General features: G+C 43.1%; 1 pseudogene; it reads right to left on the bottom strand.

Annotated features, from left to right (window-relative positions):
• Positions 1-383: 383 nt before the first annotated feature.
• Positions 384-7,249, bottom strand: LOC124694341 (annotated as a pseudogene).
• Between the last annotated feature and the right edge of the window lie 2,446 nt (positions 7,250-9,695).

The raw sequence follows: 9,695 nt of genomic DNA, 5'->3' as shown, positions 1-9,695 counted from the left end.
AGGACTATTTTTAGGGTGAAAACCTAAGACCTTTGGTCGGGCGACGACGGCGCTGGTGCACTGTTCCTTTCTTGGAAGCGTTGCTTTTGAAGAGTCTGTATTTCAGGTGTTGTCACCGTGGTGGTTGTATTGTTGTTGCTAGGTCTAGAATGTTGTAGCGGAACTTTTATTTCTTAGTTTTCTTTACTCTTTTTTGGCTGTGTGCATCCGTGCTGCCACTAGGGTGGGACGTTGTTGCAGATGCTGAGTGTAATTGATATTTTTTGATATTAATATATTTCTTTTATCGAAAAAATATAAAACTTATTCACGAAGCACGGAAGGAGGTTGACTAGAGCACAATTGAGTTAATGTCATGTCAAAAGGAGGACTTGCTACACGTTTCATGAAACCACTAGGTCGTTGATGCCGTGTGCGAGGAGGTAGTCTGCGATGACTTGGTTGGCCGCCTCTGTTGGATGGGCACCATCCCAGAAGACGTACGTGGTGGCGTTCCGGCAGATCCCGACGCCACGGGCGTTGCAGAAGATTAATGCGCAGCATGCCCTCCTCACCTCCGTGAAGCCATGCGACCAAGGAGAGGCGACAAGCCCGTATATGGGCGTGTAGATGTCCAGATGGAAGATCTTGAGATCGTGGTATCGCCCTGACAGCGAGTCCACGGCGGCGCTCATCTTCCCGTTGAACCCCTGGGCAATGGTGTTGAGCCATGGCACGCACCGGTCGTTCCCGAGTCCGGCAACTGTGATCGCCACAGGGTAGCAGCCCATGGGCGGCAACGACATCACACCGATGCGGCGCGCTCCAGCACCATAGAGATCCTACGACAGTTAGATGCATATACATTAGGTCAAGAGTTCAGGAACTATGTGCATTTCAACTCAATGGTTATGGTACCGTGATGGTATTGAGGAAGATGATGAGCAGGCGATCGCAGTACTGGTCGAAGGTCAGGGTGCTCAAGAGCAAAGGGTTGATGAAGTAGTTGAGGTGGAAGTCATTTGAACCGATGCAGATGATGTACAGTGCGTCAGAGATGATTGACTGAGCCTTGCTGCTCCCGACCACCACAGCCAGCTTCGATCGGTACTCTTGGAAGTAACCCAGTTGTTGGGACAATGTAATGTATTGCTGCATGCATGCAACACCATCACACAATTTAGTTTTTTCAGTGTCAATGTGCCTTCCAATTTGATAGAAAAGAGTTTGTTATGTATAGAAGTTTTGGATTAACCCGGCACCCCCAGGATCGTGAATATGGACATTGGCCCGCTGCTCCATCTCCTCCCTAAACGCTATCACACAATCTAGTATCTATCCATTTCTGTTCTATTATTACTACTACATAGTAACTACTCTGACCTATTTGTTTACTAAATGTGTGTTTTAAGATATTTACTAAGGTTGGTACGAATCGCATCTCGGGGATTGCCCCAAGAGTTATAAAGCCAACCCAATCCGCCTTTATGCCAGGTAGGAATATTTTGGAAAGGGTAGTCATACTCCATGAAACAATTCATGAATTACATACTAAGAAATTGGATGGGGTGTTATTTAAAATCGACTTCGAGAAAGCTTATGATAAGGTGAAATGACCTTCTTTTACAACAAACCTTGCGAATGAAGGGCTTTGCTCCAGAGTGTAGATTAGTGCAACATTTTGTTCAAGGAGGTAGTGTTGGGATGAAGGTGAATGATGATATTGGTCATTATTTCCAGATAAAAAAGGATTAAGGCAAGGGGACCCTTTATCCCCAATGCTGTTTAATATTGTAGTGGATATGCTTGCCATCTTAATTAAACGTGCAAAGAGGATGGTCAGGTTGGAGGCTTAATCCCACATTTAGTTGATGGAGGACTCTCTATACTACAATACGCGGATGATACCATCCTTTTTATGGAACATGACCTCAACAAAGCGGTTAATATGAAATTAATTTTGTGCCTCTTTGAAGAGTTGTCGGGGCTTAAGATTAATTTTCATAAGAGTGAGATTTTTTGTTTTGGAAAGGCAAAGGAGGAAGAAGACGAGTATAAGCAGATCTTTGGATGTGATGCTGGACAACTCCCTCTTAGATACTTGGGTATTCCAATCCATTACAAAAAACTTAGGAATTCAGATTGGTATCCGGTAGAAACAAGGTTTGAGAGTAAATTAGGATGCTGGAAAGGGAAGTTACTATCCTACGGTGATAGGTTAGTCCTTATTAATTCAGTATTAACTAGTTTACCAATGTTTATGTTGTCTTTTCTGCAAATACCTGTTGGGGTAAGGAAACACTTGGATTTCTATAGATCTCGATTCTTTTGGCAGTCTGATGAAAATAAAAGAAAATACCGGCTTACCAAATAGAACATTGTTTGTCGTCCCAACGACCAGGGGGATTAGGTATTGAGGTCCTCGAAATCAAAAATAGATGCTTATTGAGTAAGTGGCTCTTTAAACTTCTTAATGAAGACGGGGTGTGGCAAGAATTGCTACAAAATAAATACCTAAGACAGAAGACGTTATCGGAGGTACAAGCTAGGCCTACCGATTCCCCATTCTGGAAAGGATTGATGGGAGTTAAACATGAGTTTTTTTCTAGGGGCTTCTTCAAAGTGGGTAATGGTATGAATACCCGCTTTTGGGAAGATACCTGGTTGGGAAATATATCTTTGGCTCATCAATATCCATCTTTGTATAATATTGTACATCATAAGAATGTAACAGTTGCACCGCTGAACATTACATTCCGAAGGGTTTTAAGTGGAAATAAATGGACTCTATGGTTGCAATTATGTAGGAAACTCATGATGATAACTTTGAATGAAGAAAATGATTGTTTTGTTTGGAAATTGTCTTCAAATGGTTTATTTACAGTGAAGTCGATGTATGAAGATCTCATGTGTGACCACACCCTTTTTCTGAGGAAGTATCTCTGGAAGGTTAAAATTCCGCTTAAGATTAAGATTTTTATGTGGTTTTTGAGTAATAAAGTTTTGTTAACTAAGGACAATCTAGCTAAACGTCATTGGAATGAGTGTACAAAATGTGTTTTCTGTGGGGAACAGGAGACCATTCAACACCTTTTCATTGAATGTCCATTAGCAAAGCTCTTATGGAGTACGGTTTATTTCACTTATGATCTTCCACCTCCAACTAATATTACTAATATGTTTGGTAATTGGTTAAATGGAGTAGATAGACAATCTAAGGCTTTTATTCGGATTGGGGTTTCTGCTTTATGTTGGTCTATTTGGAGGGTCAGAAATGATATAATTTTTAATAAAACAGTCTTTTTTCATTTCTTGCAGGTTATCCATATGGTCTCCCATTGGGTTCAGCTTTGGGCCCTACTCTCCCCGGAGGGCAGCGGGATGCTATGGCTACTGGCTGCACACGGCTCCTGATGGTCGCTCAGGATATCTTGTGCTAGGCTGGTTGGCGACATACTAGAAGGTTATGTTGATGTGTAGCCATAGTATGGGTTGTTTTCGATGGTTGATTTTTGTATCAATCCTCGATGATGCGTGAGTTGTAAACGTTACTTTTCTCAAACTCTTTATCTAATAAAAGACCGTGTGCATCGTCACGATGCAGAAGCCGGGGTATACCCCTATTTTGAAAAAAAGTAACTAGTCTGACCTGCATAGATTACTCAACTAGCATTGTATTAAAGTTCTCCATTGAAATTTTTTTCTGTATAACAAAACTTCTTTGATTTGTATTGAATTAATGAAGTTGTATCTTGTTCCTCTATGTGTTTTCTTTTATATAGCTGACAACAAACCAATTTAAAACTTTATTTTAGGTGTATGTATATATATCTCCTTGTAAAATTGGCATTTCGTAAAAATCTTGCAAACTCTTTGAAAAAACCAGTTATCAATTAAAAAATTAATCATGAGAAATGTTGATAAAAATGACAAATCCATATTTTTATGTTTTTCTTTAGTTCTGTAGAAGTAGAACCTATTCAATAGAAACTACTTGAAAAGTATATGCAGTTCTCACTCATACTTACAGACTTGAACGGCGCATCATCGTAAAAGCCTGATCCACCAGATGCAAAGTTTGCACCGATCAGAAGGTTCTGCCCTGATGCCTGTGGGCTGAGATATGCAGCGGGGTAGCTAGTGAACCCCAACCTTTCAGCTATAAGACAACATAATATACTTTGTAATCTGCTGCCTAGCAGGCTAATGAGAGAGAAATGCGGCAAAGTAGGATCCAACCTATGATGTCGATAGCCAGCTTGCCGTTGCAAAACCTCCCGGTGGCCACATGGTCCTTGAAGTCTGCCATAGGGCGGCATGTCTACCTTGCCGAGGGTGTTCAAGTAGTCATTGTTACCTACATCGACCATCGAGTCACCGAATATCACCATCGCAGGCACCAGCTGCGCTTCGCCGGTAGAAACCAAAAGCAGGAGCAGCAACACTTCCATCATAATACCCTATATAAAAGTTGTACACTTTCAGGTGATCATTTACGTTCAGCTACTGTAGATCGGTAATTTTAGCGTATGCTTTTCTTCCCACGTGTCTCATGTTCTGATCAGTTAGCAAATGCCTTCGGTTTTTCTCCTTTTTTCACTTTATTTTTGGCTCTTTTCTTTCCGGTAATCTTTCGGTTTCCCGGTTACCTACAAGTGCGGTGGATTTTCTTCCTAGATTTGCTATGTACATGGCCAAAGCGGTGAGATATTTTTTCCATCGTGGTGGTGGTGGCAGTTTCTTATGGGGACACGAACCTTTCTAGAGGGAGCCTGATGGGTCTTCCACGATTAATTATTTTTTTCCCATCTCCCAATCGACAACTCCACCTCCCAACCGACTGCCCTCTGCCCCCAATTCGCCGCAATTTCCGCGCGAGCTCTCCCCTACCACAAGCTCTCCATGGCCGTGCTACTCCATGGCATGCAGCCATAGCATGGATCCTGCACCTCTCTGGTGTTGCGGCCGCTGCCAAGGCGTGACATTTCCCCGACGTACCTCCTCGCCTGGACGGCACCGTCGACCCGCTGGCTGGTTCGTCGTGTGGCCTGCGGACGAACACCACTGTCGATCTGGAAGCACGATGTCGACTGGAAGCCGCCGCCACATGGTTGACGGCCACAGCCCACGGCCAGGACGCCCACCTAATTTGCCTCAGCTACACCTCACCATCAGCAGTTCCCCTATTTGTGTGCAGCCCGTACTCTTTGTCCCTCTAATTTATGGTTGCTTTTGATTCTCTTATGATGGGAATTTCACACATGAAAAATGTTCCTGACAAAGATACACCTACGGTGGACTGCCGAGCTACATGGCAATCTGAATTCTGAAATGTGTTCATAAGCAACGCAGGTATGTTGGTACAGCTTTGTTGTTGATACTTTTGGCAAATTGCATCACGAGGCTGTCTTTTGTCACTCTGTGCAACAAGATCTAGATTTATAGCGGATGATCTGCCGCAGCCAGTGCAACAAGATCCAGATTTATCGTTCTCTTAGTTGCCTGACTGCCAGGCTGCATGAAGGTGATTTTTTCACTTTAGGCAATTTATTTTTTCTCTTTGGTTTCTGTTGGTAATTACAATCCATGTGTTTTAGACTTTTAGTAATATCAGCAACCAGGCGAATTGTCGAGAATGGTTAACAGCCTGATAGGAAGGCCTAGAGTTAATAACCTCAAAGTAGTGTATGTAATAAACAACATAATAAGTTCAATCTTCATCAATATGTGTACAAAACACAGTTCAAGACCTGAATGATTTTTGGCCAAAAAGTGTAGAAACTGGATACTAACATTTGATCTTCTTCCTGCCATTTTTCTTGAAGATATCAAGGAACAGAATAGGTCTTATGTTGTATAGTTAAGTTATATATAAGTTTATTGGTAAATGCTTTTCATGTAGGGTTAAGCCACCGTGCTAATGTGTCATGGTTTCACCATTCCAGGTTCCCAAGCCAGCATGTTTTCTCCCGGAATTTACTTTGTGTGATGTCGGTATGCCATGTAGTTTGCAGTATACCGTGATCGTTGTGCGGACTTCTGGTGTCCACAGAGATCGCTCATCTTTCTCTGAAGTATTTGCAGGTAATTTTTCATCTCAGCATTGAGTTTGATCTACCCGCGAAATTAGATAGGCTGTAGACACACTGTGTATACTCATCCGCTGACAAAAACTGACATGTGGTTTATTTCAACTAAATCAAAAATTCAAAAAAATATTGGTTCATTCTGAAGTACACTAAAAGTTGCAGCTTTTCAAAATAACAGAATTTCAAAAAATAGTGGTTTATTATGAGATTAGAAAATCTATAGCTATCAGTCGATTACGATTAATATCAAGTATTTCTTTTTATTATGAAGTTACTCTTATCAATCTTATGGTACTATGCTCAGTTGATATTCAGATAATTTGCTTCATCCGTGGACTGGTCCTATATGTAATATTTTTTTCCTTGGCTGCAGATCCCAGTGGTGGTGGTTTTGGATGTTGGGTGGCCAGACATTAGCTTGATTGTTTTAGACAATGAGGTGCTACTTCATACTCCACTTTTTCAGAATCGAACTGCTCTTGAGAAAATAGTTTTTAAATCTTTTTTGGCACTGCCTTACATGTATATAAAAGCAGATAAGATGACTTTGCTTACACCTATGTACATATAAACATGCTATGCTACTTAGCAATGTACATGTTGTCCAGCTTCTCAGATTAAGTCATACTTTCAACAACAAGTGATTTTCACACATACTATATACCGAATTGCGTGTAGGATATTTTTGCATCTGAATACTGCCTTGCATGCACACTGGATAAATCAAAACAGATGACGCGTCGATAATTATAGTAACCTTTATATCAGTATGTTATGCTGTCTTGCATTACATATGCTGCCAAAAAAATCAATTTAAGCTCCACTTTTAGTAACAAGAAACTATCAGACATAATGATCTACATTTAAGCTCCTTTTCGTATCAAAAGAATATTTCTCATGACAGTGCCTTTAGACTCATGTTTCTCACATTGTATAACTAATTTTATGCCACGACAACATCATCAAATATTTCTCATTTCTACTGATTCGCAAATATACTCACCTGTTGAAATATACTCTTCACAAAACTCTCAAATCATGTCTGCACCTAACACACATTGAACAGAGTGAACAAGGTAGTCAAATATAGGCCATGATTGTTCTTTCTTCTGTCTTCCACACAATATTTGAATTCTGTTCCTACCATAGGGAACCATAGTGAAGGGAATTATACCAGCCATCTATATAGACCAGTTCAAGAATGAGATAAAAGAGGCATCGGTCTGTACTGTAGAAAGCTTCATTGTTACACAAGCACGCAAAACATACAGGACGGCAGATCAGCAAAGAATTACTGTCACTCAACACACGAAGGTGCACGAGGCTCTACCAGATAGTATTACTTATGGTATTCTCTGGTAGCATATAGTGCACAGCCATTGAGCATCTTACAAACACAAGGAGACAACAAGCTCCTCTCAGGTGCTCATTCTGCATTCTACTCACGTCATTTCTCTTTTATTATCTCCTTTTTATACTGATGCTAACAACGTTCTTTTCTCCCTGCCAAACGAAAGATGTCATAGGCTTTGCAAAAGGACTACCCTGAACATATCAGTCGCACTGATAGCATGCAGGAAAGGTACTATAAACTGGCATTTATTGCCACAGAGGTCGGCGAGGCGATTCTGATGGCTGGTGGTTTATGTCCTGCAAGGTATGCTGGAAAAAAAAGGTCCCTAATGAAAATTCTTACAGATGTACCGGAGACTGCCCCTGCAAATCAGAGAGGCACTTGACAGTATGTGCTTTTGATTCACTATAGTATGAATTACCTGCTACCCAGCCGTGTGTAATAACATAAGATATAATATCATGTTCCTTCAGTGCTATGCTTGCACGCAGAACCTATCAACCGTTCCAGCAAGCAGAAGCAAGTAGTTCTTTTACATCTTTACTTCAAACCCATTACTCATCAGATGTTATACCACGCGTGCACGGGTGCGGCGTGCCGCCGCGCCAATGCCTCCTAGTATTTATTAGAGCTACCTAGTTAAGCAATTGGAGTCGTCCATCTCTAGAATGCAGTGGATCGTTTCTGGGCTAGCTTTATAACACAAATGAGTTGTCACTTGTAGCTAGATGACACACACAAGTACTTAGTAGGATTTATTACGAGTGCTGGCAACATAACTACATGCACGTACGCAGCAGGGGTGTACAACCTGTCCTGAGTCCGGACTAAGACCAGCAAACTAACCAAGCCACTACCAGGACCTCATGTTGTTCTTCGAAACCATCTATTATCATGAATGTGGATGCTGGAATAGTCGATGGAGGGTGAAATGAATCGTCCCGTGCTTGCGAGGTACCTCGGGTACAAGTGTACCCCATGGCTCAAAATTGTCCGTTCACTATTATAAGGTGTTTCAAGTGCTTTCGAAATGCACTTATCTAAATGCGTTTCAGTGTGTAGGATCACCCATTTAGATTTGTATTTAGTCTATATTAAAATTTCTAAAAAATCTAATAATAGTGATTGGAGGGAGCACCTCTTTAGATCCACCGACGATTTTCCTGAGTATGGTCCAGTATTGAGTTTCAACCCTCCTTCCCCTCCCCGGTCAAACCAAAAATTGCCGCAGAAGCTACAGTAATTAGGCATCGCTGCATCAGACCACAAGGCACCAGGGCCAATGCAACACATGCGGTGGTTGGTGACCCATGTGAGTGTGTATCGGGATTGGATCTGAATGTTGGTGATGTATAGACTCCTTTACTGTATACTCTCATTGTATGCGTGGTTTTTCTGCATATTGTATCACATGTATATGTACTGCTCTTTGGCCCACAGTGAATACTAGTAGCTTATTCACAACATGGTATCAGAGCTCCTGGTTGAGCTCTTTGCATGTTGCAACTCCGTGCTCGATCCGCACCACCGCCGATGATCTTTCTGGCCGCTGCTGCTCCACCTTCTTCCTCCTCTCCCGTTCTTGTCAGGATCGAGTTCTTCTAGCCGTTTTCGTTGTTTTGGAGCTCGACTTGGAGTTCCCGCTGCCTCAAGCCGGCCAAGATCTGGCCGTCACCACCCTCTCCGCCGCTGGCCGGGCCCGTTCCGGCCATCATAGGCCTCCTCTGGCCCGCCCCGGCGCTGCCCTCTGCTGGTCGGCCGCGCCCGACCCAGCGCCGTGCCGCCCTCTGCAGGCCTGCCTCGGCCCGCCCTGGCCCGCCCCGGCCCGCCCCGGCGTTGGTTGCCTTCGGCCGATCAGCTGCTGGCCACGGGAGAGCTGCTCGTGAGCCTCCACGAAAATCCTGCTCTGGCCAGATCCAGATCTCAGGGTTGACCAAAAAAAGAAAAAGGAAAGGATGGCCTCCTCCTTGTCTAGCTACGCCAGTATCCCTCGCTGCCCCGTGATCTTTGATGGTATCAACTATGGAGAGTTTGCTGCCTTTATGCGCATTCACATGCGTGGTCTTCGGCTGTGGGGTGTTCTTACTGGCGAGGTCTCTTGTCCGCCGCACCCCACTGCTACTGTGCCTCCTACCCCGCCGTCCGTGCCACATGCCCTTGCTGAGGATGCTACTCAGGCTGATTGGGATACAGCCAAGTCTACCGAAGCTGCTGCTGATGAGGCGTATGAGGAGCATGTACTTGCCTATTCAGAGGCTCTTGGCTCCTACAAT

The sequence above is a fragment of the Lolium rigidum genome, chromosome 3 (assembly GCF_022539505.1).
Source record: "Lolium rigidum isolate FL_2022 chromosome 3, APGP_CSIRO_Lrig_0.1, whole genome shotgun sequence".
Classification (NCBI taxonomy): Eukaryota; Viridiplantae; Streptophyta; class Magnoliopsida; order Poales; family Poaceae; genus Lolium; species Lolium rigidum.
The sequence above is the reverse complement of the archived record's forward strand: the minus strand, read 5'-3'. Positions and strand labels throughout refer to the sequence as shown.